Source organism: Convolutriloba macropyga, chromosome 3, assembly GCF_964194025.1.
Source record: "Convolutriloba macropyga chromosome 3, txConMacr16.3, whole genome shotgun sequence".
In the NCBI taxonomy this organism is placed as follows: domain Eukaryota; kingdom Metazoa; phylum Xenacoelomorpha; order Acoela; family Convolutidae; genus Convolutriloba; species Convolutriloba macropyga.
This window is the reverse complement of record NC_134470.1, coordinates 71,675,493-71,699,773: the sequence shown is the minus strand read 5'-3', so window position 1 is coordinate 71,699,773 and position 24,281 is coordinate 71,675,493. Positions and strand designations below refer to the sequence as shown.

At 36.7% G+C, this 24,281-nt stretch overlaps 1 pseudogene; it reads right to left on the bottom strand.

Moving 5' to 3' along the window:
- Positions 1-1,934: 1,934 nt before the first annotated feature.
- Positions 1,935-23,566, bottom strand: LOC142336726 (uncharacterized; annotated as a pseudogene).
- Between the last annotated feature and the right edge of the window lie 715 nt (positions 23,567-24,281).

Here is a 24,281-nt window from a genome sequence, read left to right as displayed (position 1 = left end):
ACAGACCTGAAACGAGGTGTTAGACAAGGTTGTATAGCTTCACCCGATCTTTTCTCACTATACACGGAGATGATTATGAGACACTCTGACGACGAACCAGGTGTAAATATGGGAGGACACAATATAAACAACATCCGATTCGCCGACGACACTGGACTGATCGCGGGCTCACAGGAAGACCTACAAAACCTGTTAAACGTAATATATGAGCGAAGTGAAAAATTCGGTATGAAGATCAACACGGCGAAGACAGAAGTAATGATAATGAACAACTGGGACAAAGAAAAGGCAGAAATAATGTTGAACGGAGTAACGCTTAAACAAGTCGAGAAGTTCAAATATCTTGGCAGCTGGATAACATCTGACGGGAGCTGCTCCACAGATATCAAATGTCGGATCGCAGAGGCGAAGACTGCGTTTACAGAAATGAGAAGCATCCTTTCGAACTTAAAGATGCCGTTCAAACTGAGGTAAAGAATTCTGAATTGTTATGTCATACCAATAATGATGTATGGATGTGAAAACTGGATTCTAATGAAATCAGACATAAAGAAACTGGAAGCAGCTGAAATGTGGTTTCTGAGACGAATGCAGAAGATAAGCTGGAAGGAAAAGAAGTCGAACGAGGAAATTGTGAATAGCACTATTGGTTCGAGGAACCTGCTTGCGAAAGTGATGCAAAGACAAACATCGTTCTTCGGACATATCATGTGCAAACAAGGTATTGAGCAGGTTGTGACAACGTGCAAAATCGACGGCAAAAGGAAACGTGGTAGACGCCCGACACAGTTTCTGGACCAGATAATGCGATGGACCAATTCTCAAAGCGTCGCTGATGTCATGAACAGAGTCAGAAGCAGGACATTAACGGTTGCCAAAGTCTTTTGACACGGCACTTCAAGAAGAAGAAGAAGAAACTGAAAATATTTTGCAACATCGTGATGCTTTCATTGTTTTTCTAAAATCTATTTTGGATTTGATATTCATTAAATTTTTGAGACATGCACGTCAGAACGTTCTTCTAAAGGAAAAATGTTGACGCGGAATAGATATATTTTCGTATTCATTGTTCTTATTTTTCTAGTATAACTCAGTAAACATTATGATGTGGCACCTTTTAGCTGTGCTATGAGTCCATTCTCCTCACTGACCAGTATGTAGTACCTGTGCATACGACTGATTGCTTTGATTTTGTTCAGTAGCACTCTATTCTGTATCACCTCCTCAGAGTCACACTCGCCTATCTCCTCCAACTCTTCCTGAAGTGTTCATGATTGACAAAAGGATCTCTTCAAAAATAGCCTGCCTTTTGGTACCTACTTGAATTTCCTGTTCTTACAAAATATGCTCATGTTATATTATCCCATATGATACAATACAAATCAGAGACTATATCTTAGTATGATCTTCATAAGATTTCCATTTTTTCATATATGACTTTGTATGATCTTTTAAGAAATCATAAATCATCTTAGCGTTAAAACAAAGAAACCATAAACAATGACCTTTGGTTAAACGTCGAATAAGAATATATGTACTTAAAATATACATCCTATTGAAGAATTGCCTCCTCTTCTGTATAAGATTTTGTTCAATAAGCAAAACAGCTACAGGAAGAACAACAAACTATAGAGAGAAACAAACAGATATTATTGGGATCTTTTCAGTTTGTTATATTTCAAACAGCCATTTTGAGGAAAAAACACCCAAACATTGTACCTTCAAAATAGTGGCCTGCTTTCTTTATTCTTCTCATTCGGCTATTACCACCTTTCGGCTAGCTATTCACTGATACTTCCTTCAGTCAAACATTATTATACTCTGATATACATACAACTCGACTCAAAAGTAATAGTAAGAAAGCAATGGCTTGGTTTAAGTGTATAATTGGTTAAACTAATAATTTAAAGCCAATTTTGGTCACTCAGTGACCGCTACTGTAGAAATTGCATTGACGCGTAGCACAGTGCGTACGGCTGGTTGACGGGCTAAAGATATCTCCAGGAGTGAGTTCGAACCCATCAGATGAGCTTGATAAACTAGTGTAGATATAAATATCTACTCTAAGGAGAAGGCTCAGACACTATAACTGCTACTCCACGTGATGATTGATAAATCATCGCACTAAACTAGCAGCACATATCTTTGGATTTCTATACTGTTTATAGTTAATGGGACAGGTTGAGTTGGCCCACTTTCAAGCGTTCGCCTCGACGAACGCCCGAAAGTCTGGACATGCTATATAAAACTTTATCATAGTCTGGACGAGCGTCCAGTATCAATGCATCAAAATCTACTAAATTTTTTATACTCTATGTTGAGATAATTGAGCGCTCAAAATAGCCTATGTCCATTTTTCACCGGTTCTTGTCTCCGCATTTTGCGGGTTCATGTCCAGATTTTTGTGGGATCAGAGGAGGCAAGGGTGGAGGGGAGGTGGGTGTGATCATAATGGAAAATGAGTCCCAAATTTTACGGAAACTGCCGATGTTTTACTATTGAGTCAATCAGCCCTAGAAAAGACGAATAAGGGAAAAGTACTCAACACAGGTAGATAACTGACCTGTGTGCATAATTTGCAGACAGAGAGCAGCATCCTTGTAACCATATCGGCTGCAAATGGCATGGACCAAATGAGCCCATTCTCAAAGTTGGGCAGGCAGAAAGGGTGGTAGGAGGCCAGGAACGTCTGCGATACAAAATTAAAGATAAACAGACTATAAAGAAGGACGAATCACTCTCGAGCGACATACGGGCTGAGTAGTTTAATTATTTGCCAAAAAACTATTTGCTCAAAAAATTAATTGGCACAATTTAGACATTTTTGTTGGGTACCGGAGGTTGGTGGCAGAGCAAATTGGCGCTGAATAAGTCTAGAGACATTCTGTTGTTTTTCTGGAAGGCCAGTGCTCTGTTTATGTCACAAATTACACTGGATATTTTTGATTTTTGAGTAAAATTCGAACTTCCGCGTGGGGACTTGTAACATTTAATTTGCGTACCAAGTCGTACCCACTTTATCAGCGCTGAACCAGCTTATTTCAGCAATAAAAATAATCTAATTCAGTGATTGAAACATAAACCGACGAATGTCGGAAGAATTTCTCTTGAACGACAATTTAATTCTTGGGGAGGCAATTTAATTCATGGTCTTTTAGTCTAGATCAATTTTTCTTTATTGGTGCAAAAAAACTTTGACCCCACCGAGATTCGAACCACTGACTTCTCGATCCATGGCCAACCGCACTTCGAGTCACTTAATTTAGCTATGCTGCAAACGATTTTATATTAGCAACTTCGAAGCACTAGAGATCACTCAAAAATGATGAACGAAAGCGTGAAAAAGTCACTTGAAAAGTCAAAGAATGTTCTAGAAAAAAAAAGCGCGAAATTGTCAAGAAAAAATTTTGCATAAAAAAACATAGCCGGTAGAATACCGGAAACAACTCGAATCCTCGTGCAAAATAATCTCTACCCTAAGTTGGTCAAAATCAGAATATCGAAAAAAACACTAGAAATAACAAAAATAGTAGACCAATATAACAAAAAAAGCGTTAAAATTTTTTCAGTTCAGGGGTGTGAGTAGGTGCTGGTGAGGGGTGGGGGGGGGGGGGGTTGGTAGGTGGGGGCAGGTAGGTGGTGGTGGGGGTGTAGGTAGGTTGAGTGGGGGTAGGTAAATTCCGGGGGGGGATAGGTAGGTACGTGGGGGGGGGTTGCAGTAAGGTACGAGGGGGGGGGGTAGTTACGTTGGGGTTGGGGGTAGGTATGTTTGGGGTCAGGTACGTTTTGGGTAGTTTTTTGGGGGGCGAGGGGGAGGTAGCTAAATGGGATCAAATTTTCTCAAATTGACCTCTTGACCTTGAATTACAGACTGTTACCAATTGCTATACAATACAAACGAGGCTACTGTTAAAATCCAATGTTCGAAAACAGAATTCAACAATCAAAAACGGAGGTCGATGCTCGAACAGAAAGAAGTCATAATTCAAGTCATGAACAAACCTGCTTTCTACTAAAAATTATAGCCGGTAGAATACCGGAAACGACTCGAATCGTCGTCCAAAATAATCTCTACCCTAGCTGGGACCAAATCAAATATATTGAAAAAAACACTAGAAATAACAAAAATATTAGACCAATAAAACATAAGAAGAGTTAAATTTTTTTCAGTTCAGGGGTGTGGGTAGGTGCTGGTGAGGGGGGGGGGGGGGTGGTTGGTAGGTGGGAGCAGGTAGGTGGTGGTGGAGGTGTAGGTAGGTGGGACTGGGGGTAGGTACGTTGCGAGGGGGGGGTAGGTAGGTACGTGGGGGGGGGTAGGTAGGTACGTGGGGGGGGGTAGTTACGTTGGGGTTAGGGGTAGGTATGTTGGGGGAGGTAGGTACATTGGGGGACTGTTACCAATTGCTATACATTACAAACTAAGCTATTGTTAAAGTCCAATGTTCAAAAACAGAAGTCAACAATCAAAAACGGAGGTAAAAGCTTGAATAGAAAGAAGTCAAAATTCAAGTCATGAACAAACTTGATTTCTGCCAAAAAAAACTGTAGAATATCAATACTCCTCTTCAAGTCGTAAAAATCTTAAGGATCTCATTACTCCTCTTAGAGTCGTAAAAGACACACACGTTTACAATAATTGCTATGAACTTCGTTCAAGAGCAATTAAAAAGATTTTAAGTTTTTGTATTCATTATAGTTATTTTTGTCATTATATTTATAGTGAAGTCTAAGAGTTCGCCCAGGCTAAAAATATCTTCTACAGTCTGAAAAGTACTCATTCCCGAAAATTTGGTCTGAGCAGTATAAAGCCGTACTTATGTAGCTTGTAGCAGGCATTTACTATAGTAATAATTGCACAAAATTTAAGAATAAGCTAAATTGTAAGCAACTACTATAAAGCCCACCCGGGTCGAGGTTTTGACAAAAAATAATGTAAGATTAGCGGTGAATAGCGGTGAAAAAAACTTTTTTCACCGCAAAGCGCCCGCATCTTTTAGCGTTGAATGCGCTGAAAGTGGTGAATTTTTTTAAGAATTGCGTTGAACTTTGCGGTGAAAAATTTTTTTTCGCCGCATTCAACGGAATTCTTACAAAAAAGAAACTGCCGTACTAGGGTTCGAACCTCTACCTAATGCGTGTCACCAACTTCGTATTCCACTGCGCCATCTGTCAGTTACTCCAATGATATTTCCTGTGAATATAAGATAAGCGTTGAAATTAGCGCGGTGAATATTTGTAAGATTTGCGATTTTAGCGGTGAAAATTTTTTTTTCACCGCATTCTGCTGGTAGCGGTGAAAATTTTTTTTTCACCGCATTCTGCTGGTAGCGGTGAAAATTTTTTTTCGCCGAATCCTGCTTGTAGCGGTGCGGTGAAAAAATTTTTCACCGCTTAAAAGTTTTTTTTCACTGCATTCATCGCATTGAACGCAAATCTTACACTTTTACTCAAATTCACCGCAAATCTTACATCTTTTAGCGATTTTTAGCGGTGACACCTCGACCCGGGCATTTAGCCTAGAGGTTACAACATTCTCTGCAAATAAACTTTACAAGTACCAGCGAGGAAAATCGAATCGCATACAAACAACGGATTAACAAATGAACACAATCAGTTCTTGCAAATTTCTGTATAACAGATTTTCCTCCACCTTAAGTTCTCATAAGCTCATGGTTTCTACTCTTTTGTTGTCTGTGTCTGCAAACTTGGTCACATTATCTTCTGGTCTAAATTTGCAAATTGGGTCAACATTAACAACTTTAGTGTCCGCAGCACAGCTGGAAAATGCCTTTTTGATATTTGCATGTTCACTTTGATTTCCACGAAGATTTTTGTACCCCTTCGTTTGTGCGTTTAAGTGCTGAGTTTTTTGCATAAACTTGCTTATGTATCTCTTGTAAATAAATTGCGCACGGATATTTTGCTTGTTTTATTTGTCATATAGAATCCCAATGACGCTGATATGGTATCTGAAACAGCCAAATGTCGGCTCATTTAGTGATATCACTAGTCAGTATGAAACAGCAAACCAGCATGAAACAGCCTCTAACAGGGCTTGAAATGCTTAACCTTCTGCCCTTTAGGAAATCCCAGGATGCTGTATGGGGTGAAAAGGTTCCGACCTAAGTGGTGTTCAAAACCTCGGTCTCTAGACTCCAGACTGAGATATTAATCACTCCGCTATACTTTTTTCATAATCTTCTTGAGTACTGATAATACGCTCGCCTACAAAGTTTTGAAAGAGAGCAATTTTGATCCAGCAAACATCCAAACATCAAGAAGTCAAGCGTGAATAATAGTTTTGAGAAAGGAAACCACTCAAGCGAAAGAATGTTCTACAACAAAAAAAGCGAAAACGGTCACGCAGAAAATTTTGAATGCAGAAAAAACTTACATGTTAGCAATGATATTCAACTTCTTTGAGGGCAGTTAGATACCCTTAAAATGAGATCCTTATCAAATTGACAAAATTCATTAGCACTCGCCGAGAGAAAGTTTTTTAAAATTTTTATACGAAATGACCTCAGAAATATTCTGTTTACGCATTTCGGCGTGTTTATAACTTAACTGATAATAAATGCGCCTATTCTTCTGAGAGGAGTGGGGGAGCAACGGTTGCACATGGCTTCTGATAACAGAGCACTTCTTCTGAAAACTGTGCCAGACAGAATTGACTCTTCCTAGGTACGATGACTTTAGCTGAATCGATCTTACAATCGTTTTTTTTAGCAACCGACTGTTTTCTGAACAACATCATTGTAAATCATGAATAATCAAGAAGCCAAGCGTAAAAGAGCCACTCGAAATTAAAATAAAAAACTGTTGTATAAAAAAGGGGCAAAAACAGTCCAGCAAAAAATATTTGAGAAGATACAAACGCTTACAATAAATGCCTCAAATTACATTCCAGAGCATTTAATAAAGCCTCTTCAGCAGTACCATTGATTCCTATACAATAAGAGATTAGTTGGGTCTAAGCGAACTGTGCAGCTACTTTTTTTCTTCCAGTATGATCAATTGATTCTCTTTCTGAAGACAAATATTAAAATATCAAAGAAAAGAAAAAATTAGTAATTGAAAACTAAAAAAAAGCAACCAAAAAAACCATGCAGAAGGCAGAAGCCAAAAACAACTCGAAAACTAAAAAAACAACTAAATTTTAGGTTGATACTTTTAGCGGGAATAGTTACGGTGTCAATTTTTATTTGACTATCAATGATGTGATTTGAGTATCATGATTATCAACTACTGCTTTTCAAGAAAAACAGATTGTTCCCTAAAGGATCATTTCTAATCATTTTATTTAGCGTCAAAAGTCCGTAAGATGGGAAATTTTTTCTAGGAATAGCATATCTTTGGTAAAAGCTTTGATGGGGAGCAATTAATAAAACAGCAAGAAGCTTTTAAATTCGATCTTAAGATTATAAATTTTTACTCAACAAAAGACCCATTTTTTCTATTTATTTCCTTATGTTTCTGCAACCCCCTACGTTTTAGATGTGTTCGCAAATACTCTATAAGTTTGATTGGGAACTATCTTTTTTCATCGACACTATTCTTTTTAATTCTTGTCTGTCATATTTTATCCACGTATTATCCAGTTATACTATCCGCAAGTCGCTCACAATCTTATTCATAGTTTCATAAGCAGCATCATAAATAGTAAATCGTTGAAATTGTAGAGGACACGACGAAAATGACAGGTATAACGAATGAAAAAACAAAGTGCAACGTTGATTCTATGATTTTTTTGCGTAATTTTTAAGTTTTTGGCCATAGTTGTGGTAGGAAAATCTGTACCGGATTGCTGTATGACTTATAATTATTTATAGTGAGTAGAATATGCTGTCTGCAAATATCTACAAAATGGGTTTAATAAGTTCGTTTGGGGTGTCTAATCAGATTGATAATGCTTATCTCTTCCACATTTACTTTCATTGCTGCCAATGTAATTATGCTGCATACCATGGTGATCAATGAATCAACTAATTATAATTTTTATCCTTTGAGAACTGAGTGTGGATCATGATGGGAATGGTTGTCTCCTTTAAGATACCTTAATGTTGAGCTGTCCTTTCTCCAGACAGAGGATGACTGCCTTGTTTCCATAAGTGTCACAGTAGTTGGGAGCTGAGAAGATAGACACCAGAGAGGGAAACTTCGAGAAAGTGCTCTTCTTGTACATCTTAAAATATTGGCGATGAGCGCAATGTAGGTGTAAGAACAATTTTTCATCAATGTGGCCAATAATGAGTCCAGCGTTGGTGTCCTTACAATTTTTGCTGTCAATTTAATAACTAATTTGGTTCACGAGAGAGAGAGAAAGCTCGCAACATCAGAAACGACTCTTAGTTTCACCTGGAATGGATGTTTTGCAACTTTTCTGACACTAATATTGAGTTTCTTAAAGCCCGACTTCTTAAAATTGTCTGACTAGGTCTATTATCTTTTGTTATTTGAACAAAAATTTAATATTGATCGCAACTTACAAGAGCATATATGCTCTTGTCAGTTGCGATCAATGTTAAAATTTTGTTCAAATAACAAAAGATAATAGACGAAGTCAGACAATTTTAAGAAGTCGGGCTTTAAGAAACTCAATACTAGTGTCAGAAAAGTTGCAAAACATCCATTTCAGGTGAAACTAAGAGTCGTTTCTGATGTTCACTATTGAATCAACAGTTAAATCAAACATAACCGACTAACGTCGGGCGAATTGCTCTCAAACGACCGGCGAGATTGACCGGGGGGTCAATCTCTAAGAACCGCCCATCGCACCATAAGTATAGGTCTCCAAAACAGATTCTGTGAATCGCATACTTGAAGACTAGTGTGCTGAAATGCTCTATGAGCACTTATTGCCCGCTGCACGCTAACTGTTTATCTCGTTTTTGAGAACGAAAAGTCAAATGCGTCAGACAAGAAATTGGTCACGCAAAAAATTGCATTAAAAAAAGAGTGACAGGACTAATATAATTGCTACAAATTCGTGTGAGAGAAATTAATGAACATTCCTGCTTTACTCTTTGATCTCGTATCATGTAAACGCACATACGTTATTTTGAAAAAAGACGAAATTGTAGACGAGTATCATATAAAATAACACCGCAAATGTCTATTTGTACCAATTTTTTTAGCGAGTTCTGAATTCAAACGCGTAAATTTTACAAATATAATCAACAAATAAACATTTCTAGGTATTTACTTATAGTTTTCAGTAGCATTTAGCAGCAGCATTTTCCAGGCATAAATATAGTTTAATTTTTATGTTTTGTTTTTATGAAATCTGTATCTATGAAGCTTAAATAATTAAACTTCTTAACGATTAATTGAAATAGCAAAATATCAGCTGCCAGCTAAATATCTCGACTGTGATCAAAATTGCAGCAAACAGAACAATCTTTTACTACCAAATAATTTGTAGATTTAGACGCTTTCGATTTTCAGCTGAAAAAATTAGAAACAGATTTTAACTGAATGAAAAATCAAAAAACCTGGAACACAATCAAACTTGTTATTACTGGTAATGTGATATTGTACAGGGTATTGGGATCGAATCACCGAAGTCATATACAGCAGGATGTGCAAATGAGCTTCAGGAGTCAACTTGAAATCACAATCAGTATCTAAATATCGACAGTATTGGACAGGCCTCATAAGGTTATTTTTGTAAAAAAAAATATATGGTCCCGTTATTCACGCTTACTTGTTAAATAAAGCAGTTCTGTCTGATCAACATTCAACGTGTGCAGATTTTCTAATGAACCTGCAAAAATTATCGCAATCGACCCCAATTCTACGGCTTCACAGATGCTGACATCTCTCCTACAAGTTCTTTAGCTTCAACAAGTTCTACTCAACCAAAGAAGCGCAAGAATAAAAAAGAGAAGAAACGAACAAAGCAGTCAGATTCGGTGGTAACCCTCATCCAAACGGCGGAACAATCTCGAATCCCGTCACCTCCCAGACCCGACTTACAATTGGGACAAGTTTCACCACCGGACCCCAGAGTTCGATATTTCGAATATGAGCAAGAACGAGAAATGTCGGTGTGGGATGCTGAAAATGAAATTTAAATCCAAAAACTTAGCAAAACTGTCTTAAACTGCATTCATTTATTTAGTCTTGTTTCCGCTCTGCTGATCCAAATATAATGTTAATTTTACTTTTAATTCATTACAGTTCATCCTCATTTGTTAGCCTTTAATTTCTTTCAGTATTCGCCCTGCGAATCCATTTATTTCTGTTTGTGCATTTAAATTATTCAGTACAATGTATTCATTTCACATGCTTAAATTATGACGCGTATTCGCTTTACATTTACACAATTATTTAACAATAGTAGTACCTCTACATTTTGAGTTAAATTATGTTCGTCTCATTCAATTTCATGTTTTGTGCAGATACTAAAAATTGTAAATACATTAAAATTTTTTTTTGTCACGAGGGAAATGTGATACATATGGATACCTAAATATATATCGAAACCTTTATGTGTACTAAATTATTTACCCTCTATATCTATAATTATATCATGTGTTTTATAAACTAAAAGTTATGACTTCTATTTATTCACCTATACTAATATTCCCGATAGTCTACTAAATTATTTCATATTTTGTTCATATCGATTTATTACTAGTAATCATAATCTCAGTTAGTCAATCTGAATTCAAGTTACTCTGCATTTGCTCTTCATAACCCTAAGTTAATCTTAGCAGTGGATCCGCGTCGCGTTTCCAATAAACATAATTCACGATACACAAGTAGTTGTGTATTTGACCAGCACTTGCTACTCAATTCTTAAGACAAAGCATTCGCACCGCGAATCCTAAATTATTCAGTAATAAAAGATATAACATACCCAAACAGTGCCCTGAGCATCACCTTGTTTGACAATAATGTCTGTTAGGTGCCAACTTTAGCGCACTGCGATTTCTGTCGGAGTTGAACATCAGAGAGCAAAATTTAAAACAAACTGCTTTTGTGAGAAAAATGTTAAGCAGTAAATGTAGTTTAAAGATTTTGCAAGATCCAAAAATATGGCTGCAGTGTTTTTTTAATCATTTTCGAAATTCTCAATAACTGTTTCCGTGAGATATAGTACGTACAGCATGTTGACCTTCTTTTAATATAAAGAAAATTTTTCTCTGCTGGGCAGTATGATGTGGGTGAGATATTTAATGAGTTGGACCAGGACCTAATACCTATTAGCGTCTTACCCAATTTGCATAAAATTCCGTTCATCTATATAGCTCGTTTTTGCTTTGTGTATCTTGTGACGTTACTTATATATGCATAATCCTTATAGTTGGTCTGTAAGTCAGAGCCACCTTCTTGGTAAGTTCATTTTGGTACTAGTCAACGTTTGTAATTATTTTTTTTCACAAAAATTTTCATTAACCTGGAATCCGGCATCCTTTGCTTCGTGTGCTCTGATGACTGACAACAAATCGTTGTTCTTCAGAAATTCACAGACAGCAGTGTAGGAGTAGAAGAAAGAAATGTTCCTGAAGTTATTGAATGTGAAGTGGCATCCCTCTGTGATTGGAAGAACAGGTTCCTGGCCGTAGTTGCGAGCAGGGTCAGACCACATAAGGTCGGTCATTGCATCGCCTGAATCCAAAGCATCCCCAGGTTTGGAACTCGACTTATGAAAAGACTTTAAAAATCTAATAGGGGGATCCAATATTGACTATAAATACACGGTCCAGCTCCTTGTTAAAGTCGAGGTAAAGTCTTTTCATGGGTCCCGATAAGGTCTTTTCATATTAAATTAATGTAGAAAATGGTCTTTTCATAAGTCGACGTCTGAACCTGGGTTACCTCACATAGTACTTATTATAGCTGCCCACTGAAACAAAATCTATTTGATACACATTGCCAAGACATTTAAGGTCTTGACACTCGTGGCAAAACTTAACGCATCAATTTTAGGAACTTGAAGCACTAATATTTCTGGTGAAACTTTAAAAAGATTATGATAAACTCTCACCGTGATAACCAAGACTTTTTCTTGACACATGGAAAAACGTTGCTAACTCTTCACAAGGACGTTTAACCGCTTTTATTTATTGTACAATTTCGTTAACAATAAAAACTATATAATGGTTTTATAAAATTAGTACAACGGTATCTTCCAGCACTATCCAGGCTGAGATCCCAGACAGAAAACATCTTTGGTCAGATCATTCGAACCAAAATGACCTCTGATCCAGCTCAACAGCCCTCGAAATGTCTCCCGCGCTTTGATTGCACACGAAACGATTTCTGATTCGACTCTACTGCGGTTGACGTTTCTCGACCTCGAATGACTCTGATTTAATTAGAACCAAGCTGATATTTTCAGCAGTTTGACCAATTGAACAAAATCAAAGCCTCAGAATATTAATAATAAATAAGAACATAACCGGCAGATTCAAAATCAATTCAAAATATTTGAATTGTAAAAAAAAAAGTAAAAACCAAGAGAAGGCCAATAATAGCCCCAGCTTTCACTGTGCGGCTCTTAAAAAAACACTGACGTGTTGTCTATTACCTTAGTGCCTCTTTTGACTCATCAGCTAAATATGAGCACCATCGACTGTTGCTTCAAGTTTTTTTTAAAGATGGGTGGGGCCCATTGGTTCTGATTAGTGCCAGCAAACTGCAGATGAATCTCCGATCAGAAGTCCAGGGTATTATTGGCTCATGCAGGAGCCAGCATCCCGTAGAAATTTCCCGAAAAAAAATTGAAAAAATATCTGTGCTTGAAATGGTAGCTGCTTATTATAGCTGCCCACTGAAACAAAAACTATTTGATACACATTGCCAAGACATTCCAGGTCTTGACACTCGCGGCAAAACTTAACGCATCATTTTTAGGAACCTGAAGCACCAATACTTCTCGTGAAACTTTAAAAAGATTATGACAAACTCTCACCGTGATAACCAAGACTTTTTCTTGACACATGGAAAAACGTTGCTAGCTACTCAGAAGGACATTTAACCGCTTTTATTTATTGTACAATTGCTTTCACATTAAAAATCTTATAATGGTTTTATTAAATCAGTACAACGGTATCTTCCAGCACGATCCAGGCTGAGATCCCAGACAGAAAACATCTTTGGTCAGATCTTTCGAACCAAAATGACCTCTGATCCAGCTCAACAGCCCTCGAAATGTCTCCCGCGCTTTGATTGCACACGAAACGTTTTCTGATTCGACTCAACTGCGGTTGACGTTTCTCGACCTCGAATGACTCTGATTTAATTAGAACCAAGCTGATATTTTCAGCAGTTTGACCAATTGAACAAAATCAAAGCCTCAGAATATTAATAATAAAAAGAACATAACCGGCAGATTGCCGGAACAGCTGCGAAAGAATAGACCTGCGTGCCATATAATAGAAATAGAAACAGATACAGATCTAAATTGAAAAAAAAAATTGACGCCGCTCAAAAAAACTAGGTCAAAAAACATTCAGTGATAAATTAAAAAAGCTTGCTAAAATTCATTCCACAGAAACCTCTTATTAGGGACCTTCACTGCACATATGAGTTCCTTTGACCTTAAACAAATTCAAATTAAACTTAAGTTTTAAAGTGCAAAAGTCATTTTATTGAGTGAGGTAAGTCACGTATGATCAAAATCTAATCACGCAAATGACCTAAAAACTTTCGTTAAAGCGAAAGATAAATGACGTCACGCGCGCAAACACCGTTAGTGAGAGGAAGAAGTCAATCAGAAAATTTGACTTTTTCAGCATTGCTGTGTGAACAAATGTAAAACGAAAAAAGAGCGTCAGACGACGAAACAAAAAAAAATCAAGAGCACCGCAATATAGCTACGCTCAGCTTACAGCTTCGCAGCTATAAAAACCCAGATTTGAAGAACATAGCTGGCAGATTGCCAGAAAATAGCCGCAATAGCTTCGTAGATCTGCAGTCTCAAAAAACAGTAAAAAAAGACAGACCAAAAAAATCTTCTTTTCATTAAAGGCTGATAGGTTATATTTTGATTAAAATCTGTATACGTTTTCGCTGCCTCTATTAGCTACTCTCTCTCTTTCTCTCAAAGTGACACACAACCATTTGGCCCTATCTCTTCAAGTAAAGTAATTGAAGTAAATAAAGTTAATTTCAAAGTGAGGAAGTCATTTTTGTGAGTGAGGTAAGTCAGGTGTGACCAAAAGTTTAATCACGCAAATGAACAAAAAAACTCGCTCCACAAAGAGTAAAAAATGACGTCACGCACGCACTTCAATTGAAATTGCATGAACGAATGAACAAAAAGCAGATTTGAAGTGGTTTGACGTCATATGGTCGTAATAAAAATTGCGACGACGAATTCAAAAAAAAAAAAACAAAACAGGACAAGTCCTGACGTACAATTCAAACAATTTTTAGTGATTGAACAAGAATTAGACCTAGAACAGCCTAAGAATGAATCGGAAAAGTCAGTTAGAAAAAAAAATTCGATCCAAAAAGACGAAAAAAATTAAAAATCAAAGTGAAAATGCCGCATGTGAAGAAAAAACCACAAGCGAGAAAGCGAATTTTTGTTCAAACACCGTTTTCTCACTCTACTTTAAAATTTTGCGCCGCTACACCACTTGCTTTTTCGCTCCTCTTCCTGTTTCGGCGTGACCAAAATCATCCCAGTTTGACTTCAAGAATCATGAAAATGTGTGAACAGATCTTAAGAAAAAGACAGCGCCCCAATACAATTCAAAATCTTTGAATTGTAAAAAAAAGTAAAAACCAAGAGAAGGCCAATAATAGCCCCAGCTTTCACTGTGCGGCTATTAAAAAAACACTGACGTGTTGTCTTTTACCTTAGTGCCTCTTTTGACTCATCAGCTAAATATGAGCACCATCGACTGTTGCTTCAAGTTTTTTTAAAAGATGGGTGGGGCCCCTTGGTTCTGATTAGTGCCAGCAATCTGCAGATGAATCTCCGATCAGAAGTCCAGGGTATTATTGGCTTATGCAGGAGCCAGCATCCCGTGGAAATTTCCCAAAAAAAAAATTGAAAAAAAATATCTGTGCTTGAAATGGTTTCCTGTCACACCCAATTGCCTTCGCAATTGCGCTCGAAGCAGACGCAACAGTCTGAGCAGACGCAACTGCGCCCAAAGTCATATATGATCGGTCTATTCCACGTTCATGGGGTCACTCAGAGAATCCAATTTTGAGCGCAGAAGTAACGAGTATGCTCTCGAGCGAGTCTGATCACACGCTAATCCATTTAGAATGTTGAAATACTTTTTAAAACGTAATTTTTCCCTCTGATAAGGCCCAGGCCGTCCCAGGCAGAAATTGACGCTGATCAGACTTTAATGCGCTCGACAGTTCCTGTGCGTTCAAAGTGCTTTTGAATTCGTCTCTGACTAGACTCAAGCGCGCTTGCCAATTTCTTTGCTCTCGAAAAGACCTGTAATCCTGATCGGGGCCACCTGCTCAAATGTGTGTCTGATCAGACTCCCCGGTCGATGTGTCACCACTAAAAAATGGTAAAAAGTGTAAGATTGGCGGTGTATGCGGTAATTTTTCGTAAGATTTGCGGTTTTTTGAGATGAATGCTGTGAATGCGAAAAAATTCACCTCATTTCTTAAAACAATTCACTGCTAAATTCACTACAAATCATAGCCGTGGATTTTTTTCCACCACTAATTGATTAGTTGTAAAAATTAGTTAGCGGTGATTAAAAAAATTGACTCTAACCAATGAGAGGTGCAAAACAACTCACAGCTAAACCGTTGGTGCAAATTTCTGACTCTATGGATGAACTTATACAGCTTTTCATAATAAACATCTTTATCTACAGTTAATTAAAATTCGCTAAAGGTGACCGGAATTTGCTATCAGCTGTACCCCATGAATTTGATTAGAACCATCGGACTTCAGCTGGGTCTCTGATCAGAACGCTGCTTTATTGTTGTCTCTTGGCGCAGCTAACATCTCTCAGCGACAAATTGAAAAAAAATGCGCTCAAAATTTTCACTGATCAGACCCCACTTACGTTCAAAACCGTTTCTGATCAAACTTGCTCTCTGATCGAAAGGATTCGAGCGCAGGATTATCGACTCTCTTGCGCTCGAACAGTTTATTATCAGACCAAGTTGCACTCGAACCAGTCATGATCAAAGCCATTTGCGCTTGTAGGCTTTCATGATCAGACCAGTTGCGATCAAAGTGGTCTATGATCAGACTCAAGCGCACTCAAAACCGTTTCGGATCAGACTCAAGTGCGCTCGAAATTGCCCCGTAATTTCGAGCGCAAAATTTCAGATGTGCGCTCGAAATGGTCTGATGAGGACAATTTCGAGCGCACAACTCAGCCTGGGTGGACTATATTTAAAACGATTTGCATGCTTCTTAATGGCATTATTTCCTACTCTTTTAACCTCTTTTGTTCGGTTCGTGAAACCGGTCGATTTTTTCAATCTGGTGAATGTATTTTATTCTTGGGCTCAGTCCTCCGTGTACACAAAAGAACTGTTTGTTCACAATGGCGGCGAGGGGGAGGTGATCGAATAGCTCCATGCATGCATTGTAGATCTTTTCATTGTATTTGTGCAGACATTCAATTCTGAAGCTGAATTAGTTTGTCAGGTGGCGACATTCGTGGTTACCTGCAACGTGAAAAAAAACTTTTCGAGTATCGTATATAAAATCGATATTATGAATTTGATCGGAATTTCATAAAAAGTGTTCACCGACAATTGCAAGCTTGCGTTTGAGGTCAATTCTGTTAAGAACTTTATGGGTTTTATATTTGACCCCAGAGCAACAGGAGCTTATTCACAAGAGAACAAGAGGTCACAGATTTTTTTGGCGTTATGGAGTGTTATTTAGCCAAAAGTCGCATTTCTGCGACAAAAGTGAACTTCTATATTCTAAGTGCATATATAGACCTGATATTAGCTTGATAGAGCTATGATCTGAACTAACTTTTTTGAATTTCCAATGGGGGGGGGGCAAATTACGTTTGATACCATTTGACGTTGTGGTCCTGCCCTAGTTGAGAAAACCGAACAAAAACGAGAAAATGTTTATAAGAAATCTTCGGTATCTCCCGCTTCAAACATAATAAAGCGTTTGTTTGTAAACATAAGAAAACCAAACATAAGAAAACGTTCGGTTTTTTCCGGTTTTGTCGGTTTCGAACGTCGATCGTAAGAATGGTCGTTTTTGGACAAAAGAGCGATTTTATATGTTCGGTTTTAGAAGATTCGTTATGTTCGGCATTTAAACGTAAGAGATCGTCTGTATGTTCGGTTTTAGATGTAAAAATGGTCAGTTTTTCTCATTGGAAAATTTGTTTTTTTTTCTGTAAATAATGTAGTCAAAGGTCTCAAACGTCAAACGCTCATTAACAAAAATAAATGAAAGAGGATAAATTTTTCGGTTAATTTTGAATTCAAAAAAGTAAAGTTTTGTTGAACATTGCTGAGAATTCTGTTGATTAATTTGATTTCACTGAGTTTTGATTTACTTTCTCGTAGTTTGGCAGCAAAGTTTTTGATGGTTTTTTTTGCGTTTCAAAACGCCCCGTGAAAATTGTTTTTATTGTTCGGTCAGCTGAACTAATCTGCTTTTCAGACCTGGAGTTCAGAAAATCCTGGTGTTTCTCTAAAAGATACCGAATCTCACATAAATTCAAAAAGAAGATGAAAAATCTGTTTAACTTTTAAAAACGACGATACCGAACATTGTTAATTGCCGAACAAAAACGACGATACCGACCAAAAAAATTGAAGGACATTTTGTCTTTTCCGTCTAGAACAAAGACGATACCGACAATTTCTTAAAGTTAAAAACCAAAAATTTTTCAACTACGGTGGCGCAAACCCAAAATAATTTTAAGTGAACTCTCAACTCATTATATAATTATATATATTTATATATATGATCACCACCAATGCTATCAAATCGAAATAAAAAAAATATTGCTAACTAGACCTTATAGTACCCAGTACACTGGCGAATGAACACTTGTCTTCCAATATGTTTTAGGTTGACTAAATTTTAGATCTAAAAAATTGTATCGTGAATTACGATAACGATAGAAGACGTACATTTTAAAAGCAGACGTATACTTCAAAAGCCTTTATACCGCCAGATGTGTAATATTCAATTAGGAATAGAATCAGCAGGCTACATTTGTAACAGCAAAAAACAACCGGCAGTTTTACTTTTTTCCAATTTCTCAAATAGTTCTGTAACATATTATTTAAAGAATTGCCTGAATAATGCATAACGCATTGCATTGACTTGATGTTAAGTCGTAAAAAGATTTGTTTCCTTCTCGATCATGCTAAAAAAACATTTTTCAAATTTGTGCATTCAAGTTTTGAGCTAGTTATTTACACTACGCGCTTCTGCGGTACGATTCCATCTTACGATTCAATCTGTAAGATCTATTTTTGGATTTAGGATCGCAAATCACGTTATTACTTTCAAGTAAAATTAGTTTATTTTCTAAGAGTGGAGTTTGCGAAAAGAATGACTAATCTCAATTTTATTTGTCAAAACGGAGCACTATTTGTAAGCTAAATTATCACTAGAACTTTGTTGAGGGGTTGAAAAGAATAAAAGTATTTACAGGGAACAAAAAGAACAAAAGCTTGATCACAATTTGATAAAGGAAGAAAGAGGAAACTAAAAATGTTTATATCGTGAACAGGCATGGAATCAAGATTTCTTATCTGGCAAGCAAAAAAACTTTAAAATATCTAATGGAATTCATAAATTGAACTGATTTATTGTGCACTAAACTGTGGAGATCTCATGGCCGTATAATAAAGTTTGATCTTTTTTCTTTTATGTGCTCGATTAACGTTTAATCTTAAGTCATTTTAGTTTGAATTTTGTGTTGTCGATTCTGAATATTTTAAACCGATGTCTGCTGGTTTGATTGCATTCAGATTACTACTAACTGCAGCTGCAACGAAAACGTTTTATGGTTTTCTTTATGAAAAACTGTAGCTAGATGTGAAATAACTGAATTGATCGCTAAGATATTGAAGCAGACAAATTAAATAGTATATTTTTAGACAATGCCTACAATGTCCAACGTATGCCTCATCGCAAACAAAATCTGACAAATTATTTACGAATTAACTTATCGTTTGAACATAGAGAGAATTTTTTTGTAAAAAGAGCTCTTTTGCGTTATTCATAAACTCTCGCATATTCAAAAATTAATAACAGAACTAAAAAAATCGAAACCCGTTCATTGATGTCTAGTTATCAAAAATTAAAAGTCTTTGCATAGTTTTTATCAAGGTTCTCTCCAGGGCGTTTGAACAACTCCCACGGTACTTTTAACTTCAATGGCAGTTGTAAACATAAATCACAATTTTTTTCAGCAGCTTTTATATTGAGAAAAAGTTATTATACTTTCTTGAACAATTCAATTCGTCATTCTTTTTTTAATACATTATTTCCATTTGAAACATTTCCCAAAAAATTCGACATCTGAATATAATTTTAAACTCAAACGTGGGTGTTTTGAGACAAAATTAATGAACTACATTCGTTGAAAAAAATTATCATTCATAAAAATTAGATTTGGTTTAAATAGGTTTATTTTTTCATTTAACAACAATCCAAATGAATACATTTGCATTTTGTCAAAAATTTTCATGTCGAGTGAGTCTGATTCATCAAAAAAATTCAATCAAAATAAGATTAAATAATCGTAGTCCCTCAGATCGTGCTATTAACAGTTTCTTGACCAAATCTCGTCCTATCTGGGATTTTTTAGAATAAAGCCAAATAACGGAGCGTTAAATTTTTCCGGTTTCCAGAAGCATTATTTGTTCTCAGCAAACATTTTTTGTGCGGGCCTCGGTAGCAGAAAATATTTTTGAGTGGTTGACAAACTTCATCGCCATTATATGTTGCACCCGGTTTTTTTGTTTTAAAAGAAAATACTATAGACTGTGCTCCCCTGTAACAAAAAACCCAGTACATATATGATTCAGAAAGTGAATTTTTAATTGGTCAGGCTGTGGTTTTATCGAAATAACTGACATATTTTTTTAACTAGTAAAAGTGATTGTACGTCCCAACTGCATGAGGTTTTGAGGTCTTCCCGAAAATCACATTCAGACCTACAAGTCCCTACAAGTCCCTGACTGATGCAATGACTCAACGAGAAAAGCCAAATTTTTAACATTGATGGTTTATACAGGGCTTTAGAACAATTGAATTGAGTGGTTCAGTACTGACTTTTGTCTGAATGTGATTTTCGGGAAGACATCAAAACCTCATGCAGTTGGGATGTACAATCATTTTTACTAGTACTGAACCACTCAATTCAATTGTTCTAAAGCCCTGTATAGACCATCAATGTTAAAAAAATTGGCTTTTCTCGTTGAGTCGTGGCATCAATAAGACTTGTAGGGGCATCAAACGCTTTTTCTCTGGCATAGTGTTTTCATAGAATTGAACGAGCTCGAATCTAGCTCATACAAACTTATGGTCTTCCCAAGTCTTTTCATAACGTGAACGAGCTTACGTCTAAATCATATCTTATTATGGTATGGATGGGTCTCTTTCCATAAGGACATATGAACGAGCAGAAGAGTCCACTGCAATTTTGAACGAGCCTAAGTAAGTATCATAGGCCTTTTCAGTCTGCCAGGGTATTTTCATAGACAAAAGTGGCCTGGAGAGGTTTTCTCATAAGTTATTTTGAAGGAGTATCTCAACTTGCGATGGTATTTCAGTACTGCATTTTTACTCTGTCTTATAACATATTGTAGACATTTCATACAAACAACCCGGGTCGAGGTTTGGTCGAAAAATAATGTAAAATTAGCGGTGAATAGCGGTGAAAAAAAAACAATTTTCACCGCAAAAGGCCTGCATCATTTAGCGTTGAATGCGACGAAAACGGTGAGAGATTTGCGTCTTTTTCAACGCAGTCACCGGATTTCTTACAAAAATGAAACTGCCGTAAACGGGTTCTAACCTCTCACCTCCTGCATGTCAACAACCACTTATTCCTCTGCGCCATCTGTCATTTACTTTAATCACATTTCCTGTGAACTGAATATGAGCGTTGAAATTAGCGGTGAATATTTGTAAGAATAGCAACTTTAGCGGCGACGATTTCTTTTTTACCGCATTCTGCTGGTAGTGGTGAAAATTTTTGTTTTCACCGCATTCTTCTGGTTGCGCTGAAAAATGTTTTTTTTTCACTGCATCACGATTTTGCTGGTAGCGGTGAAAAATTTTCTGCAACGCTTAAAGTTTTTCTTCGCCGCATTCATCGCATTGAGCGCAAATCTTACACTTTTTACTCAAATTCGCCGCAAATCTTAGGTCTTTTACCCAAGTCGAGGAGTCCGCTCAAATTCCGCTCAAAAATGCAAGAGATGACCGGAATGAGCGGAATTTGACCGGAATGAGCGGAATCGATAAAAAAATGCAAGAAATGAGCGGAATTTGAGCGGAACAAAAAATGCAAGGAATGAGCGGAATTTGAGCGGAAAAAAATTGCAGGAAATGAGCGGAATTTGACATGACCAAACGAGCCGAAACATTGAAATTCCAGAAACAGGGAAAGTATGTACACAAAGTATGTAAAAAAAGTTCCGGTAAATTTACTTGAACCAAGTTCAGGTAACTAGAAGTTCAGGTGAATTTCAGGTGTAACAGCAACTGAAAAACACCTGAACTGTATTTCGGGTAAATTTTCACCTGAACAAGTTCAGGCGTGGTTATCTGAAAAAAACTAATTTTGCATTGAGCAGTGAAACAACAAAAATTTAGCAGTAAACTAAAACACAATCTAAATACAAAATTTAGGAGATACATTAATACATTTATTAGGCAGTGTCCAGCTTTTTTTAAATTTTGCAAAGTTACTATTCAGCTCTACTGATGTTTCTAGTTCAAAGAAGTACTTTTAGAACCATTAGGGGTTTCTGAAATGAACAACAATACCGAAAGTTTAAAGTAGCGGTTTAAAGAATTTTTAAAAGTTTTGAAATCATGACAACAGGAAACGCAGTGGTTTTAAAGTGGATCAACTTGAATCCAATCTCTCTTTCTTAAATATTACATCAAAACTAGTATTCCTGCAAAAAATAGACCTCTGGAAAATTGGTTTGCACAAATACAGAAGCGGTAACGACATATGGTCCTCATTAGCTTCCATTTCTTTAAAGTCTTTCAGAATCAGATTGATATTCCTTTTAGTTCGAACTAATTCCATTTTCCTACATAAGCACTGCTTCAAAACCCTGCCAGTCGAACTAAAGTTTATTTGTTTATTTTAGGTACATGTTTCCGAAACAGGGCTCTCTACAAATTATTGGGGACAAAACAAACATTTATAGAAGTATTTCCTGCTGTTTATTTAGTTTCGCAAAGTTACGGTTAAATTTAATATAAAAGTTTTCCACTCTTCAGCCCTGCTGATGTTTCTAGATTGAACCAGTAACTTAGGAACCTTTTGGGGTTCCTGAAAAGAAAATCAATACTGAAGTTTCAGAAAAACGGGTTAAAAAAACTTTAACTTCTTTGAATTGTCACAACAGGAAACGCAGTGGTTTTAAAGTGGATCAACTTGAACCCAATATCTCTTCCTTATATATTAAATCAAAAACTAGTCTTCTTGCATAAATTAGATCATTAGAACGTTCAACTGTAGATTTTTTCCGACAGTATTTAACCTATTTCAGCTCTCGAAACGTCCTCTGATCAGACAAAAGTGCGGTCGAAACGTCTCTCCGATCATTTCTTGCATTTTTTTTCCGCTCAAATTCCGATCATTTCTTGCATTTTTGATTCCGCTCAAATTCCGCTCATTTCTTGCATTTTTGATTCCGCTCAAATTCCGCTCATTTCTTGCATTTTTTATTCCGCTCAAATTCCGCTCATTTCTTGCATTTTTTTCCGCTCAAATTCCGCTCATTCCGGTCAAAAAAATGTAAGGGCTTTGAGCGGAATTTGCTAAACTGTCCGCTCAAATTCCGCTCATTTCTTGCATTTTTTTTTCCGCTCATTCCTCGGCCCGGGTAGCCTTTTTAGCGGTTACACCTCGCACAGGGAAAGTCCTTGTTATGAGCCATGGCTTGTTAAATAATTTCTACATCAATCAATAATTTAATATTTACCTCTCAGCAAATGCATTTGATTAGGATACCCAATCTTGAGAACACAGATCATCAGCATACACTCAATTCCAAACATGCCCCTATCAACATAGTCCCCCAAAAACAGGTATTGCCTATTCGGGTTCTCCTCGTCCAGAGGTCCTCCGAGCTCAAGAAGTCGTAATAGATCATAAAACTGTCCGTGAATATCGCCAACCATAATAACCGGCTCTTGAATTTCTAACACGTTGTCTTCCTTTTTGAGTATTTTTGTTGTCAGTTTGAATATTTTTAAAACACATTTGTCAAGAAGTCGACCTTCTCTGTACAAATGGCTCCGAAGTAAATGAAAATCGGGAATCTGTTTTGTAAAAATATCAGAAAAACTTAATTTTTCTCGAGGAATTCGAGCAAGTTTGGAAGATGTGTTTGAGTTTGAAGCAACAGTTCTGCTTTCTTGGGCGTCCATTAATTAAGCTTCACTGATTGACGGCAAATGACAATTATTCACGCCGCAGTGAAATTTGCTCACACTGCACCTTCAATTTATCAACATCAATTCGGCCTTCGTAAGTTATTTGCCCTGTTTATTCGGCGCCCACTAGTTACCTCAGTTAAATATTGTCTACGAACAAGCCAGCGGCCCCACCAACTAAAATGAACGTTTGGTCCGTTTTTACCTCTTTCATTTGCAAAACGCAGCAAAATTTGTCAAGCCTAGCAAAATGTGGAACATTGCTAGATAAACTATTATACTGATGGCCTACACTATTAAACAACAGATGACACTAAACTATACTAAAACGAAACATTATAATTGGTATTATACTTCACAATGCCTTTGTCTCAGAACTTGACACGTTAACGCAATATTAATTAAAAACTTCTGGTAGGGGCACTAGATAGCAATGAGAGTTTTTACAGTAATTGTAATTGACGCAGTGATTGATATATACAATTCCACGTTCTCGAATTCTCGTCACAATTTTTAACGACAATATAATGCCCGACTCACTATGCTTCTCTAAGTTACCTTGCCTAAATTTTTAAGTTTTGCAGAGCTTGAAAGTTTTGATTTTAAATAGTATTTGTTAATTATATCTGGTTTGAATGATAAATTTCAACTCGTGAGTTACAGAAATTATATTTATTTGTTCAAGAAAACGGTCTCATTAAGTTCCACA